Raw genomic sequence first — 17,615 nt, 5'->3', positions numbered from 1 at the left:
AAAAAAAACTTTAAATGCACATAAATGGCTATCGCACTTTAGTGTTTATCCTACAACAGTTAAACAGATTATTTAAACACAAAAACAACTTAGTTCAAGAGCAGGCAGCAAATAAGTGCAATATGTAGCAGAAACAAGCTTTTTAAATCACAGAAATGTTAAATAATTGGTGTTTTAGGCAGAACTAGTTAAAAACAGCAAGTGAATGCAGAAAAAATTACACTTAATCACTCCAAAGTCTCTCTTTTGTCTCTCTGCTGCTGTAGAACTTTGAAGGACATCTGGTAGGCACTTGCTGAGCTGAATACAAGTGTGAAAAAAGTGCAAATGCAGTTTTTATAGCAGGGAAATGAAAGAAATAAAAATTAGCCCAAAATGGCCAATAAACTACTAACTTCTGGGCTGCAGCAAACAAGTTGCACATTTCAGAAATAAACAGTTCAAATAAGCAGACACAATAAGCCTTTAACCAAAAATTCCCACCTCAGAAAGGCAGAATCTAGCCTCTCCTCCCACAAGAGTGCAGACCACAAACTTTCTTAATGTAAAATAACTGGCCTAAAGCCCAAGTACTTAAACCAGAACTAATGTGCTTTTAGAATAACAGACACTGAGCCTTCAATCAGCAATTCCCAGCTTAGAAGCTACCTGTCCTGCCACAACAATGCCGTTCACAAACCTTAATGTAGAACAACAGGTCTGAAGCCCAAGTGCTTTAACCAAAAGACTTAGAATAACAGTTACAATTTAATCAGGCTACTACTAAGCAGTAATAACTGCAGCAGAATAATACAACTGAATACTTTTAAGAAGAAGCACAAGCAAAATAAGGTAATAAAATGGGAAGAAACACAAACACAGTGAAAGCAGATGAGTAAAGTGCAATTTTATATAACAATAGAAAACGAGCAAACTGATTTAAACAAATTACCAAATTAACCAGTAAAAAAATTCAAAACTGAGCCCTGTTCCAGCAGTCTTCAATCAGACAAGTTCTAACCGCACACTCCTGCCACTAAGGTGCAGGGGAACCTTCTCCAAAAAAGATGGCCTGGATTAGTGCTCAAGTTATACAAACAAAGCTAGATTCAGCAGGCCTGAATCTAGTCTATGCTACAGCAGACAAGGCGCACCAATATCAGAAAAACAGTTCAAATAAGCAGGCACAGTAAGCCTTTAACCAGAAATTCCCAGCTCAGAAGGGCAGAATCTAGCCTCTCCTCCCACATGAGTGCAGACCGCAAACCTTCTTTATGTAAAATAACTGGCCTGAAGCCCAAGTGCTTAAACCAAAATACTTAGAATAACAGTTACAATTTAATCAGGCTACTACCAAGCAGTAATAAATGCAGCACAATAAACACAATTTAATATTTTTAAGAAGAGGCAAAAGCAAAATAAGGTAATAAAGTAGGAAGAAACACAAATACAGTAAAAGCAGATAAAGTGCAAATGTTTTTTAATATATATATATATATATATATATATATATATATATATATATATATATATATATCTAACAATAGAAAACAAGCAAACTGATTTAAACAATGTCAGTAGATTGTAACCCATTGGCTCACTGACAGAACACATACTGTGAAATTTGGTGAATCAACCTGTACCAGTAGAGCTGTCACCCTTGCCATACTCCAGGTATCTGTGGCTGGCCCTTTACTGTTTGAAATCTATCTCCCAATAGTTCAGGCCAGAGTATATGGCCTTTTACTGACTGCATTTGCTGATTCTTGCATCCTGGGTGCAATCATTGAGTCCACCTATGATGATCACATACTAAAGGAGGAGCTAACATAGAGTCCAGCAATGATGATAACATACTACAGGAGGAGCTAATACAGAGTCCACCTATGATGATAACATACTACAGAAGGGGCTAACACAGACAAATGACTGGTGACAAAGCCACACAGTCTACAAATAAATGCAAAATGTCTCTTTATTTTGTCCTTCTGCAATTCCCTACTAACTACAGCATTGACAACATTGACAACAGTCCTACTATGCTGAAACCCAGTGATGCAAGCACTGGGAACACATGTAGATAACAGTCTAAACTTCAACCACCGAGTGTCCACACTGGTATTGAAAGCCTATGCTGTGCACATCACAAGTCATGCCATCATATTCAGATCTAAGGATTATATTACAGCACTGTACTTGAACCTCATCAGAACACTAATAGAGTATAATGCCCTCTTTTGCATGTACCTCACCAGACATGTGCTGCAGGTTGAGAGACCACAGGGGTTCCCATAAAGAAAATACAGGGCCAACAAACCATGCCATGATGTATGTGGATAGGCTGAAAGCCATGTTACTGCAATCTATTTCATATAGGATGAGGTGACTTCTTCCTGACCTTCAGGGCAGTCTCTGACCCCGCCCTGGTGGGAATAGTGCACATCCACAAATCAGATATAGCTGATGACATCAACAGTGTCTGATGAAAAGACTAGGTAATAGCAGTGTCCCACATGCTGGTATAAAAGTCTCTCTCTAATATTATGCAAGTGCACAAACACACACACATGCCTCAGTTGACTACACTGAGAATAGAACCTCTACTTATTGATGTATATAGACTACAGAGCTCAGTATGTTAAGCAAGCATCACAGCACATCTGACTTTTACAATGCTGCAGGACAACTTATAGTGGATGACATCAGCAGTGGATGTTGGAGAGATGATGATGGGCAGCCTGCATGAAATAGATGTGTAGGCATGTGCAAATGTCAAAATACTGCCAATTCATGGTATTGGAGTGGTAACTGTAGGCTACACACTTACACACACACACACACACACACACACACACACACACACACACACACACACACACACACACACACACACACACAGAGTTGACTGCAGTGAGAACAGAAACCCTGCATATGTAAGTACACAGACTACAGAGCTCAGTACTTTACACAAGCACCACTGCACAAGTCTGACTTTTACAAGTCTGCAGAACAACTTACAGTGGAGGACATCAGCATTGGATGTAGGAGAGAAGATGTTAGGGGGCCTGCATAGATTCATAGCTTCATAGGTTCACAGGAATTTACTAGGACCTTTACAAGCCTAGCTGTGTAAAAACCCAAGTATCCTTATTGAGCATAATTAGACGGTCATTGTTAGCAGAATGATTTTGTGATCACCGACTGCCCCTGTCCATGAAGGACATAGGTGCCACCCCTGAGGTGAATTTACAACCACCCATCCAGTTGTCAAGGTTGTGTTTGAACAGGTCTTTGAGGAGCTCTGTTTCATATACAGTGGGAGCCTATTCCAGAGGAGTGGCAATTGCTGGGAGATATATCTGTCTCTTCAGTATGTTCTGTTCATGTCACATGCTAGGTTGAGATCCCTGGAGCAAGTTATTCTTGTCACATTTGATTTGTGGATGCCCAGCATTTCCAGGAGGGCAGGGTCTGAGACTGCTCTGCAGGCCAGGCACGGATGACCTCTCAGCAGCCTGTATGATCCTGAGTACAGTGACATTGCTCAGTCTTTTCATGTGTATCATATTTTGGAGGCCCTGGATTCTCTGTGTCAGAAACATCTGTGACTTCTCCAGTTGCTGCAGGTGTCTGGTGAGATACATACAGAAGGGAGCCTTCTACTCAATTAGTGGTCTGATAAGGGTAACGTACAGTGGAGCTATGACTTCCCTGGTCTTGCATCTGATGCCCTTATTTATGAGGTGAAAAAATGTAGAAAGTGTGTCTTACCATTATGGACACATAATGATTGGAGTTTAGATTGCTATCAACCTATGTTCCCAAGTCTTGCACCACTGACTTTGACCTCAGAGGGGTGCTATGTATATTTTATTTATTTAACATTTGTTAACCAGAAAAGTCTGCCTTGGAGTGAAGCCAATTTTTAGTGGAGGCCTGGGGAGAAATGCTCCAGATGCATGCCTTTGTAATGTGGGAGAAAACTGGAGCACCCGGAGGAAACCCACACAAATGCAGGGAGGACATGCATACTCCACACAGAAGGCACCCCAGCCAGGAATCAAACCGGAGCACCTGGAGGAAACCCACACAAATGCAGAGAGGACAAGCAAACTCCACACATAAGGCACCCCAGCAGAGAATTGAACCAGAGAACCTCTGGCTGTGATGTGACAACACTACTGCAGCACCACTGTGTCATCCAGATATTATATCATATTATATCATAATTAGCAGGGGTACTTCTTTGCCAAAGGGACAATGACACAATTTTTCTGTTAAGTTTCAGTCCATGAGTTTGGCAGCAATCACTTGTCTGTGTCAGCCCTTTCTGTAATATGTTTACATCATTTGGGGATTCGGTATGATTGTGCCCATTTGACAGTCATCTGCAAACGTGGCAAGCCACAGGCCAGCTACCTTTGCCTGGACTTCAGAGAAATAGTTTGAAAACAGTAGAGGGCCTAGCACAGATGCCTGTGGTACTCCACTGGTTACTGGTCTACTGGTGGAGGTGAACTACCCAACTTTGACACTATATGTTCTGTCAGTGAGCCAGTTGGCTAGCCATCTAGTAATGTGTAAGTTAATCCCCAAATGGGAGATTTTTTTCTGTTATACCTGAATGGGGGATTGTGTCAAAGGCCTTGGCTAAATAAACATAGGCAGTGTGTCCTGTTTTCCCCACACCCAGGGCTTTGGGAACATTAAGAAAGAAGTCCACTGTGTTTCATAAGCAAGATCTACCACTGACAAAACCAAAATAGGTTGGGTCAAGGGTGTTGAAGGTCACCTGTGTGCCTGTGTATAGGGTCCATGAAGATTCTTTTCATAGCCTTACAGATAAGGATTATTAAGCTTATGGGTAACTAGTTCCCAGGGTCAGTTGGTGGATGTGTAGGCATGTTCAACTGTGAAGATAGTTCTAGTTCTGCATGTTACCAGATTGATGTCCATTGCATATCATGCAACATCTGATATTAATTTATGTTGTGTAGTTGATATATGTGAGAAAAGGAAGTACGACACCGGGCTGCAGTGCATAGGGGAGGCAACACATGGCTGTATTGTAAATAAGTGACATATTGTTAGATAAGTCCTTCAGTCTGTTATGTTTCAATATGTAGTTTCATGGCATAAAGAGTAAATGGACAGTAAACAACAGTAATACATGCTAATAGTGACTTTGCACAGGGCAGTGGTAAGCAGTGGGTTTGCATGATGGTTGGCAAAGTGGTTGCCCATGTGAGATAAACATTTACATTACCTTTCCTGTTTGTGTGTAGTTAAGCAGTGTGCAAACATGAGCGGCATTGCTAAAAGTCTAAGAGTTAGTTCTGAGTCTATGAAACAGATATGTTGCTTAGCTGACTCTGTAGCAGCAGGTGTAAATGCATTAACACATTTATTTTTGAGCCCAGATGATAATGGGTTTGAATCCAGATGTATCTAATACGTTTAAATAAACAGTGATAATGCAATGACATGAATTCTGTATAGTACATGTGTTGTGTGTTGGCATAGTGCAGTGGGGTTAAGCTGCACCATGAGAAGGTAACCACAGTATTGTACAGCTGCTCAGTGTCACTTGGCATTGGTGCACAATGCCAAACTCTGCGCAGACACACAGACCAAAAAGTGAAGGGATCCATTGCTTATTCTGGTATGTATGTGTGTTGTATGGGAAGGGATTCTATTTTTTGACCAGATTATAGGTATTAAAATTAGGTAGATAGGAAAGTGATGAAATGGGGAAGAAGAAAGAGTAAGCAATACAGGAATGTGTTGGAGGGAGGTAGGAAAAAACATACCTGTCCATTTCTTCAGCAATAAAAACTGACAATATGTCAGAATATTATCTGAATTTGGACTGCCATCTCCACAGAGAAGGGTGACAGCAATGTAATCTTGTTGTATAGCCAGTTGGACCGAATCAAGTGTGTCAAGGTGACATGTGTGCAAAATGGAGAGCTATGTATGGTACAATATATATATATATATATATATATATATATATATATATATATATATATATATATATATTTTTTTTTTTTTTTAATTCAGTAAGAGAGGAATGCTGGGTGAGGGATGTCAGTACTTCTGGGTGAGGTAAGTTGAGTAAGTTGAGCAAATGCGAACAAACAAGACAAGACACAGGAACGGTGAGGGACACAAAAGGTTGGGGGACACCATGATTGGAGTGAGGGAGGGGAGAACACATGCTCTTGCCCATCAAACATTAAGACAGTGAGAACTGAGTCCTCACCCACTGAACTGTCATCACTGCCCTCTTACTCCACTGGCAGCTGGAGTGCTTGATGTCTTCTCCTCCTACATACCCTGAGGGAGAGCAGCCTCTCCATCCAGTGTAGGTGTACACCAGTGGTACAGTGCATGACACTATGCACCAACCCTGGCATCTCCCAGGTGAACCCCACCTCTGCCACTGATCTTGGAGGGTACCACAGCACCACCTGCCAAGGCAGGACTACCTGAGGGCACAAGTAGTGCAGGGGCAGCAGAGGCAGTGCTACCAGGATGGGTCCTAGATGTGCTGGGCATCGATGTTGGAGCTGGTGGAGAGGAGGCAGGCTGATCCACTGGGGCTGGCCTATGTCACTGGGCTGTGAAGCATTTAGTGATCTGGCACACATGGATGACATGCAGACATTTGATGACACATAACAGAAAATAAAAAAGAGAGATAAGGGTTGGGGTGAGAGAAAAAAAATAAAATTAGTACCATCATATGTGAAATACAATGCATTAATACAATTATACAACTGTTTTATCTGAAGTATTACATTTCAGTATATATCCTAACAAATACATACTATACCTACAAATTGCTGAAACTAATCCTTGAAATGTGCAAATACTTTACAAATATTTATTCCAATTATACATATTACAGTTAACAGCAGGACATTTATGCCACTTGTATAGAGTTTAATTTAATGTAAATATTATTAAAGAAATGTAGTACTGAATAGTTGTGACTAGTGGTATTGGAACCCAGAACCTCTGACTACAGTCTTATATTTGACTCCTTAACTTGGTTTGTGCTACAGACTAATGCATGCATATTTGCGTATTGCATATTTGTTTTTAGCGCACAGAGGAGGGGTGTTTAGAAGTCCAGGATATTTACTGGACTCCTGGTAAAGAACCACAGCCAAAGGCTTCTGCAGGAGGACTATTCTGGCTCCCAGTACAAGTCTGAGGCTTGGAATAGTTTGGCCAAGGCTGTAACAGTGTGACTGGCATCCCACACACTAGAAAAAAGTGTAGGCACCACTTCAACGATCTACAAAGGTGCAACAGGGATACACTCAAGCAGAGGTTGACTGCATTTCAAACTAGTGACATCGCACAGTTGTGTTAGTATGTTAATAAAGAGAATTTTTAATACACCTAAAGCTAAATATAGGCAAGGCTGGTAAGCATAATGCCCTTGTCTTCTTTTCTTTGCTTTTCACAGATAATACCGATATAGAGTTGAATCATCCAGGTAATGTCCTGAGAGACAGAGGGAAGCAAACGTTATGTATGTAGCACAACAGAAGTATTATTGTAGTTTTAAAAGTTAATGATCGATTTTTTTCGTATTCTATGCGATAGTAACAAAGTGAGCATGTGAATCATAACTGTAAAAGCACGTATGCATGCATAATTCTGTAGCACAAACCACCTTTAGGAGTCGCGTGTAAGAGTGTAGTCAGAGGTTATGGGTTCGAATATCACGAGCAACAATTATACAGCAATTATACAGCAATGAATTTCCTGCATAATACTATATACATTAAACTCTATACAATTATACAGTAATGCATTTCCTGCGTAATATTAAACAAATTAAACTCAATACAAGTGGCATAAATGCCCTGCTAGAAAGTGTAATCAGTATAGTTGGACCAAGCGTTACAATTATACAGTAATGCATTTCCCCCATAATATTATATAAATTAAACTCTATACAAGTGGCATAAATGCCCTACTGGTAATTGTAATCAGTATAGTTGTACCAAGCATTACAATTATACAGCAATGCATTTCCTGCGTAATATTATATAAATTAAACTCTATACAAGTGGCATAAATGCCCTGCTGTTAAGCGTAATCAGTATAGATGGACCAAGCATTACAATTACACGGCAATGCATTTCCTTCATAATATTATATAAATTAAACTCTATACAAGTGGCATAAATGGCCTGCTGTTAAGTGTAATCAGTATAGCTAGACCAAGCATTACAATTATACACAATGCATTTATTTCATAATATTATATAAATTAAACTCTATACAAGTGGCATAAATGCGCTGCTGTTAAGTGTAATCAGTATAGTTGGACCAAGCATTACAATTATAGAGTAATGCATTTCTTTCATAAAACTACATGAATTCCCTGCTGTTAAGTGTAATCAGTACAGTTGGATGAAGCATTGCAATTATACAGTAATGGAATTCCTTCATAATATTATATAAATTAAACTCTATACAAGTGGCATAAATGCCCTACTGGTAATTGTAATCAGTATAGTTGAACCAAGTATTACAATTATACAGCAATGCATTTCCTTCATAATATTATATATAATAAACTCTACAAATGTAACCAGTATAGCTGGGTGAAGCATTACAATTATACAGCAATGGATTTCCTTCATACTATTGTATAAATTAAACTCTATACAAGTGGCATAAATATCCTACTGGTCAGTGTAATCAGTATTGTTGTGCCAAGCATTACAGTTATACAGTAATGCATTTCCCGTGTAATATTATATAAATTAAACTCTAGACAAGTGGCATAAATGCCCAGCTGTTAAGTATATTCACTGTAGTTGGACCATGCTTTACAATTATACAGCAATGCATTTCCTTCATAATATTATATAAATTAAATTCTATACAAGTGGCATAAATGCCCTGCTGTTAAGAGTAATTAGTATAGTTGGACCAAGCATTACAATTATACAATAATGCATTTCCTTCATAATAGTATATAAATTAAACTCTATACAAGTGGCATAAATGCCCTGCTGTTAAGTGTGGTCAAGTTTAATTGGACCAAGCATTACAATTATACAGCAATGCATTTCCTGTGTAATATTATATAAATTAAACTCTGTACAAGTGGCATAAATGCCCTGCTGTTAAGTGTAGTCAGTATAATTGGACCAAGCATTACAATTATACAGCAATGCATTTCCTTCATAATATTATATACATTAATACATTACATTATATACATAATTACATCTCTTGACCCACAAGCAATACTCTGGTTTACATCCTATCTAAAAAATAGACAACAAGCAGTGCTCTGTGACAATAATCTCTCCACACCCCTCCCTGTAAAAATTGGAGTCCCTCAAGGCTCTATCCTTGGCCCTCTTCTATTTTCCATCTTTATTAATGATCTAAATATTGCTGTTCCTCAAGCCACATGCATACAATATGCTGATGATTCTACCTTAATCTGTACTGCTAAGTCCTCTATCTCTCTTCAGACCCTTACTCAAGCAGTTTTTTTACACAGTTGAAAATTGGTTCACCCAACATTACCTCAACCCTAAAAAAACAAAATTATTACTTTTTGCCCCCACTCAAAAGTCACCAGAGTTCCTCTTCACAATTATCTCTAACAATGGAACTACTATTTCCCCTGACACTACCACACATCTACTGGGCATAACCATAGATAATAACCTCAACTTCGATGATCATATCAACAATACTATACAGACTGTCAATAAAAAACTAGGCTCCCTGTATAGAATCAAACCCTTCCTCACACCACTAGCTAAAACCTCCATTGCCCAAACTCACCTAGCTTCTACTCTATTCTATGCTTCCGCCATATACATCAATCTATCAAAACACAATCTAAGCAAGCTTGAAACCAGCTATAATAACATAGCTAGATTTGTCACTGCCACCCCTTTCAGAACCCACCACTGTCACAACCTTAAACAACTTGGATGGTCAGAACTACAAAACCATCTACTGTATAAGCAACTGCTTATCTCACATAATATTCTTCATCACCCAAACAATACCCCAATCCTCTCCAACCTGATCTCCCCATATAGAAATCTTGCAACACTTCGCTCAGCAAATAAGCTATTAATCTCCAATATTAAATCAAACAATAAATCTGGTGACTCACTTTTTACTAACATTGAGGGTAAAATCTGGAACAATCTTCCTAGTACACTCACGTCACTCTCATCCACACCACTCCTCAAGAAACATCTCAAAGAACATCTGAAATTTCATTGGCTTTGTCCCTGTTCTAAAGCAGACTAAACCCTACCTTTTCCCCCTTAATGCTCTTTTTCCTATACCCCTTCCTTCCAACCTTTGTCCCCTCTACAGCTTTAATCAATAGAATCTAACCTTATTCTAGCCCTTGTGATTCTTGCCTCCTTCTGCTCTCTCTTTCTCTTTCTCAGACCTACTAATCATTACTTCAGAATACTGAATGTCCTTGTACTCAACTGTATTTTAAACCTTGCACAGCCTGCGAGCTATTATTCACAGAAACAATTTTTGATTCTCTTAAATCTTTTTTAATTTCTTTGTATTTGAATTTAGTCATTTTTTAACTATTGTAATCTTTTTTTTGTAATTTACTAATGCTTGGAGCTTATCTCCCTGGGCCTCCACTGAAAATGGACATGTATTCAGCTAGACTAGCCCAGCCAACAAATGTAAAAATAAATAAATAAATAAATAAAAATAAAAATTAAACTCTATACAAGTGTCATACTGTCCTGCTGGTAGGTGTAATCAGTATAGTTGGACCAAGCATTAGAATTATACAGCAATGCATTTCCTGCATAAATTTATATAAATTAATCTCTATACAATTATACGGCAATGCATTTCCTTCATAACATTATATAAATTAAATTCTATACAAGAGGCATAAATGCCCTGCTGTTAAGAGTAATCAGTATAGTTGGACCAAGCATTACCATTATACAGTAATGCATTTCCTTCATAATATTATATAAATTAAACTCTATACAAGTGGAATAAATGCCCTGCTGTTAATTGGAATCAGTATAGTTGGACAAAGCATTACAATTATAGAGTAATGCATTTCCTTCATAATATTATATGAATTAAAATCTATACAGTTTTACAGTAATGCATTTCCTTCATAATATTATATCAATTAAACTCTATACAAGTGGCATAAATGCACTGCTAAGTGTAATCAGTATAGTTGGACCAAGCATTACAATTATACAGGAATGCATTTCCTTCATAATAATATATAAATTAAACTCTATACAAGTGGCATAAATGCCCTGCTGTTAAGTGTAATCAGTATAGTTGGACCAAGCATTACAATTATACAGGAATGCATTTCCTTCATAATATTATATAAATTAAACTCTGTACAAGTGGCATAAATGCCCTGCTGGTAAGTGTAATCTGCATAGTTTGACCAAGTATTACAATTATGCAGTAAAGCATTTCCATCATAATATTTTATGAAGTAAACTCTATACAATTGGCATAAATGCCCTGCAGTTATGTGTAATTAGTATAGTTGGACCAAGCATTACAATTATACAGTAATGCATTTCCTGCGTAATGTTATATGAATTAAACTCTATACAAGTGGCATAAATGCCCTGCTGTTTAGTGTAATCAGTATAGTTCGACCAGGCATTACAATTATACAGTAAGGCATTTCCTTCATAATAATATAATATAAATTAAACTCTATAGAAGTGGAATAAATGCACTGCTGGTAAGTGGAATCAGTATAGTTGGACCTAGCATTATAATTATACAGTAATTCATTTCCTTCAGATATTATATAAATTAAACTCTATACAAGTGGCATAAATGCCTGCTGTTAAGAGTAATCAGTATAGTTGGACCAAGCATTACAATTATACAGTAAAGCATTTCCTTCATAGTATTATAGTAATTAAACTCTATACAAGTGGGATAAATGCCCGGCTGGTAAGTGTAATCAGTGTAGTTCGACCAAGCATTACAATTATACAGTAATGCATTTCCTTCATAATATTTTATAAATAAAACTCTATGTTGTTGTATCTTTCGACTTTTCCTGGTTAGAGGTCACCACAGCGGAACTCTGGTCCGCTAATGATTGGCAGTAGACTTTTACCTACCGAGTTTCCAGCTCTGACGCACAACCTTCAACGAAGGTACGCACATTCACGCATGTCTCCACACAGAAGACGCTTTAGCTAAGTATCGAACAGGACAACGTCTTACTGTAAGGTGACAACGCTACCACAGCACCACCACCGCAGTTCATACAAGTGGCATAAAGGCCCTGCTGGTATGTGTAATCAGTATAGTTGGACCAAGCATTACAATTATATAGCAATGAATTTCCTTTATAATATTATATAAATTAAACTCTATACAAGTGGCATAAATGTCCTGCTGGTAAGTGTAATCAGGAAAGTTGGACCAAGTATTACAATTTTACAGTAATGCATTTCCTTCATAATATTATATAAATTAAATTCTATACAATTATACAGCAATGCATTTTCTTAATAATATTATATAAATTAAACTCTATACAACTGGCATAAATGCCCTGCTGTTAAGTGTAATCAGTATAGTTGGATCAAGCATTACAATTATACATGGAAGCATTTCCTTCATAATATTATATGAATTAAACTCTATACAATTATAGAACAATGCATTTTCTTAATAATATTATATAAATTAAACTCTATACAACTGGCATAAATGCCCTGCTGTTAAGTGTAATCAGTATAGTTGGACCAAGCATTAGAATTATACAGTAATGCATTTTCTGCATAATATTATATAAATTAAACTCTATATAATTATACAGCAATGCATTTCCGTCATAATATCAAATACATTAAACTCTATGCAAGTGGCATAAATGCCCTCCTGGTAACTGCAATCAGTATAGTTAGACCAAGTATTACAATTACACAGTAATGCATTTCCTGCTTAATATTATATAAATTAAACTCTATGCAAGTGGCATAAATGCCCTGCTGGTAACTGCAATCAGTATAGTTAGACCAAGCATTACAATTACACAGTAATGCATTTCCTGCATAATATTATATACATTAAACTCTATGCAAGTGGCATAAATCCCTGCTGGTAAGTGTAATTAGTATAGTTGGACCAAACATTACAATTATACCGCAATACATTCCCTTCATAATATTATAAAAATTAAACTCTATACAAGTGGCATAAATGTACTGCTGGTAAGTGCAATACGTATAGTTAGACCAAGCATTATAATTATATAGTAATGCATTTCCTGCGTAATATTATATAAATTAAACTTTATACTAGTGGCATAAATACCCTGTTAATAGGTGTAATCAGTATATTTGGACCATGCATTACAGTTATATCATAATGCTTTTCCCCTCTTATTATTATATAACTTAAACTCTATACAAGTGGCATGAATGCCCTGCTGGTAAGTGTAATCAGTGTAGCTGGACCAAGCAAATGCTAGACAAAAGCGTGTTTTCTTGCCTAAAAGTGAAGGAACACTACGAAGTGTCTTGGTCTCTGAGCGATAGATTTAAGGGCATGGCTCCACAGCTAATTAGTGAAATGGCTTAAGTTTTTTAAGGCCTCAGGACTTATCGGGTCCCAGTTTCCTTGACTGCCTGAATCAGTGCTTGGGCTAGTGCTACAAACTGAGTATATGCTCAATAACATTGTAGTATCTGCTAGTTTTTAATTACAGCACTGTTAAGTCAACAAAAAGAGCTAGCATCCCCACTTAACCTATTATATACGAGTTATTCAATATCCTGGACGCTAGACTCACACCTGTCCTGCATACGTTCTAGCCTGGTAAGGTGCCTAAACAAGAACTGCATATATCTATTCTCTCACTAGCTTCTCTTTTTAATTAACTACCTTACTTACTGATTATACCACTCTGAACCCAGCTCCATACTGTAGCATTATTTAAGTATTTTCCTAACTCAGCAGTTACACATTGCTCAGACCTTTCTCTACTTGTATGAGTACTCTGTACCATTTGTTAGTTTGAATTGGTGCTGGGATGTCTGCATTATATCTGCTAATATTGCCATGAATGCTTTTCAAATGTTTGTTTGAATAGATGCTGGCATGCCTTGCTTTGTATCTGCTTACTTTGAAATGTATGTTTTTCAACTGTCTGTATGAACTCAACTGCTCTGAGTATTACCCTGACTGTATTTTTAAATACCTGTTGCCTATTTGAACTGCATGCACTGTGTGTATTACCTTATCATTTAAATGTATTTCTTACCCCTTCACTATCTTTTTCTTGTCCCCTCTGTTCCTAGGTTTGAAACCGCTATCCTACACTAAAATCTTGTGAACATACCTACCTGGTGAAAGGACTCCCTGCAAACCAAATCCTTACAACTCCTCTATAGCATAAAGACTTGCCGTCCTGCTTAATGAACCCTGTTCATTAGGAGGCAAGAAAGTATGTGTTATCAAATAAAGTGGTAATTTGTAAACACTTGCTAAATATCTAGAGTATGTATTATATGCTAACTCAGCCAGGATACCCAGCAGCCACTCCTCCCTGTCTATCCCTAGCGTTTAGAAGTTTTTTATCACTCCTGTGCTTTCTCCTGTTACTATCCCTAAGAGTCTTCCCAAACCTTAAAAAAAATCTCTCTGCTCACCTGCCTCTGTTGTTTAACTCTTTCTGTCCACTAGATGGCATTCTAAACCAGGATAGCACCTAAAATCTTCCATCCTTCCCTGGTATCTAAAGAAGTTAACGTTCTGTCCCTTGCTTGTGAACTGGCTTCCTGCCCCCTCTCTACCTGCTACTTTCTCTTACCTTTGCTCTCTGCTACCACTTACCTTCACGACCACTATTACCTATCCTCCTAGACCTACTCCTTCCCTACTAAGGTACCCAGCAGTTAGCTGCTTACTGTTAGGTTTTTGCTGACTTCTCACTTGCCTGTCTGAAACCGCTCCATTCGCCCTACGGGCTCACTCCGCTTCCCTACCCTGCCCCCAATTCTCACCCGCCCCCAGTGCTCCTACATTTATTTCAGTAAAGATACCCCCCATTACACCTACTCCAATCATACTAATCACATCATTACCACTCCCACCCCATTTCTCACAACATACCCACTGATACCTTGTCTCTCATCCCTCTTTCATATAATTCCCCACCTACTAACACACTCCTAACCTGATTATAAAACCTACCTCCCAATTTCTTCCACCTCACAGTCCAACATAATGTCTATATTTATCATCCCATACCAATTACAACTATTTATCTTGGTCTCACTCTTACTTCCTCTAACCAGTACCTATCGCTTAACCTAATATGAACAACCACTTTACTCTACCCTTCTCTTCCCCTCCAAAGACACTTCTAAACCAACATTAGATAACTCTCCTAACTTCCTAAACTCCATTTGCAAACCCAGCTACATACTAGTCAAATATCACAGACTAGTACACATTAAGTACTCCAACCTAAAAACTAGAAAATTATTTCAGTCTTATTTCAAACCTCTTCAGCCTAAACACTTTACACTCCTACACTCCCTAATAGATGGTGACATTGATCCTAACCCTGGCCCTAACTCTACCCTTACCACTGCAAACTGCAATCAATTCAAATCTAGTACCCTATCACCTAGCAAACCTTCCAACTCACTCCCTATAGCACATCTTATTATATGCAGTATTTGCAACAAAATTGTTCAGATTCATGACCTCCTAGTTGTCCACCTATTTGACGTCCTATGTTTATCTGAAACATGGCTAAAACCCACCATTAAAGACAATGAAATCACCCCACCTGGTTACAATATTATTAGACTACACTGCACAGCCAAAAACGGAGGAGGGGTAGCAATCCTCTATAAATCAGAGCTACAAGTTAGCACTATTAATCTTAACCCACCTTTGGATAATAATGCTGAAATAATTATCTCCAAATTTCAAGTAAACACATGGAAAGCCATAAATATCATTTGAATATATATTCCCCCAGGAAATAACATTAGTGCACTTGAGTATATCCTTAACTGGCTTTCTATTAATCTCCCACAAGAAACCATAGTTCTAGGAGACTTTAATATCAATTGGAATTCCTGTAGTAATACAAACCCCACCACCCATATTAACCTTTATGGCTTCTCACAAACTATTAACTCCCCTACCAGAACAAATAGACTCATTAACAAAGAAAGTACCTTGGACTGGATACTTACTAATAGTCCTCATCAAACTTATACAGCAGGAACCCTTCCAGATGACCTAAGTGACCATTCACTTACTTATATTATTAGACATAAAACCAACCTAACTTCCCCTAACACTTTCAGAACAGTACGCACCAAAAAGAACTTTAACCCAGAACTCTTCCAAGCAGAACTCAAATAATATAGTTGGTCACCATTAAAATATCTCCCCCTAAATGAAGCAGTAGAATACTTCATTCCACATTCTTAACCATTCTGGACCACCACTCCCCAATACGGTCTATTAGAAATAAAGCTAAACCAGCCCCCTGGCTCTCTAAAAATACTAAGGAAAAAATCTTTCGCAGAAACAAATCCTGGGCAAAATGGCATACTACTAAGAATCCTACAGATCACCAAACCTTTAGCCAACATAGAAATTATACAAAAAAAGCCATCCTATTAGACAAAAAGAACTTTTACCTCCAATTACAGCAATCCTTCCACAAAGAACCAGAAAAAATTTGGACTAGCATTAACAAACGTCTTTACCCAGGCCAATCTATCACACCCAACCCAGAAGGATCTAACCCAGAAAATCCCACACAAACAGCTAATGCCTTCAATTCTTTCTTCACAGATACTATACAAACTCTTGCTAGCCATCTATCTCCTGACACCTCTAATTTGACTACTTCTTCTACAAACCCACCCCCACCATTTCATTTACTACCTGTGTCAACTTCCTTTATCTGCTCCCTTCTCCAAAAATTAAACCAACTACCCCCTCAGCTGACAAACTCCCAGTTACAGCCATTGCCTCTCCCATTTCCATTCTGATAAATAGAACCATCAGTGAAGGAACTGTCCCATCCATCTGGAACATTTCTCATATCATCCCACTACATAAAGGGGGAACTCGAATGGCTTCTCTAACTTTCACCCCATACTATCCCCTCTAGCAAAAATAATGGAAAAATGCATCCATAAGCAACTACTTAACCACCTACTCCATAATAACCTACTTGCCAACTGTCAACATGGATTCAGACCTTATCATAGCACCACTGCAGCCCTGCTATCCTTCACAAACTGTATTAATGAAAAACGCAACAAAAATATTCTTTCCTCTGCAGTCTTCATTGATTTATCTAAGGCTTTTGACATGGTCAACCACCAACTCCTTCTACACATACTTAAATCCCTTTCACTTGATCCTCTATGAATTGGTTCACATCTTACTTAGAAAACCGACAGCAGGCTGTACTCTGGCAAAATAAACTATCTAATCACCTTCCTATCTCCCTCGGTGTCCCACAGGGCTCCATATTAGGCCCACTCCTATTTTCCATTTATATTAATGATCTTCAAACCGCTATTCCACACAGCAACTGCATT

Source organism: Protopterus annectens, chromosome 4.part0, assembly GCF_019279795.1.
Source record: "Protopterus annectens isolate FY-2018-M chromosome 4.part0, PAN1.0, whole genome shotgun sequence".
NCBI classification, from domain to species: Eukaryota; Metazoa; Chordata; order Ceratodontiformes; family Protopteridae; genus Protopterus; species Protopterus annectens.
This window is presented reverse-complemented; position numbering follows the sequence as displayed.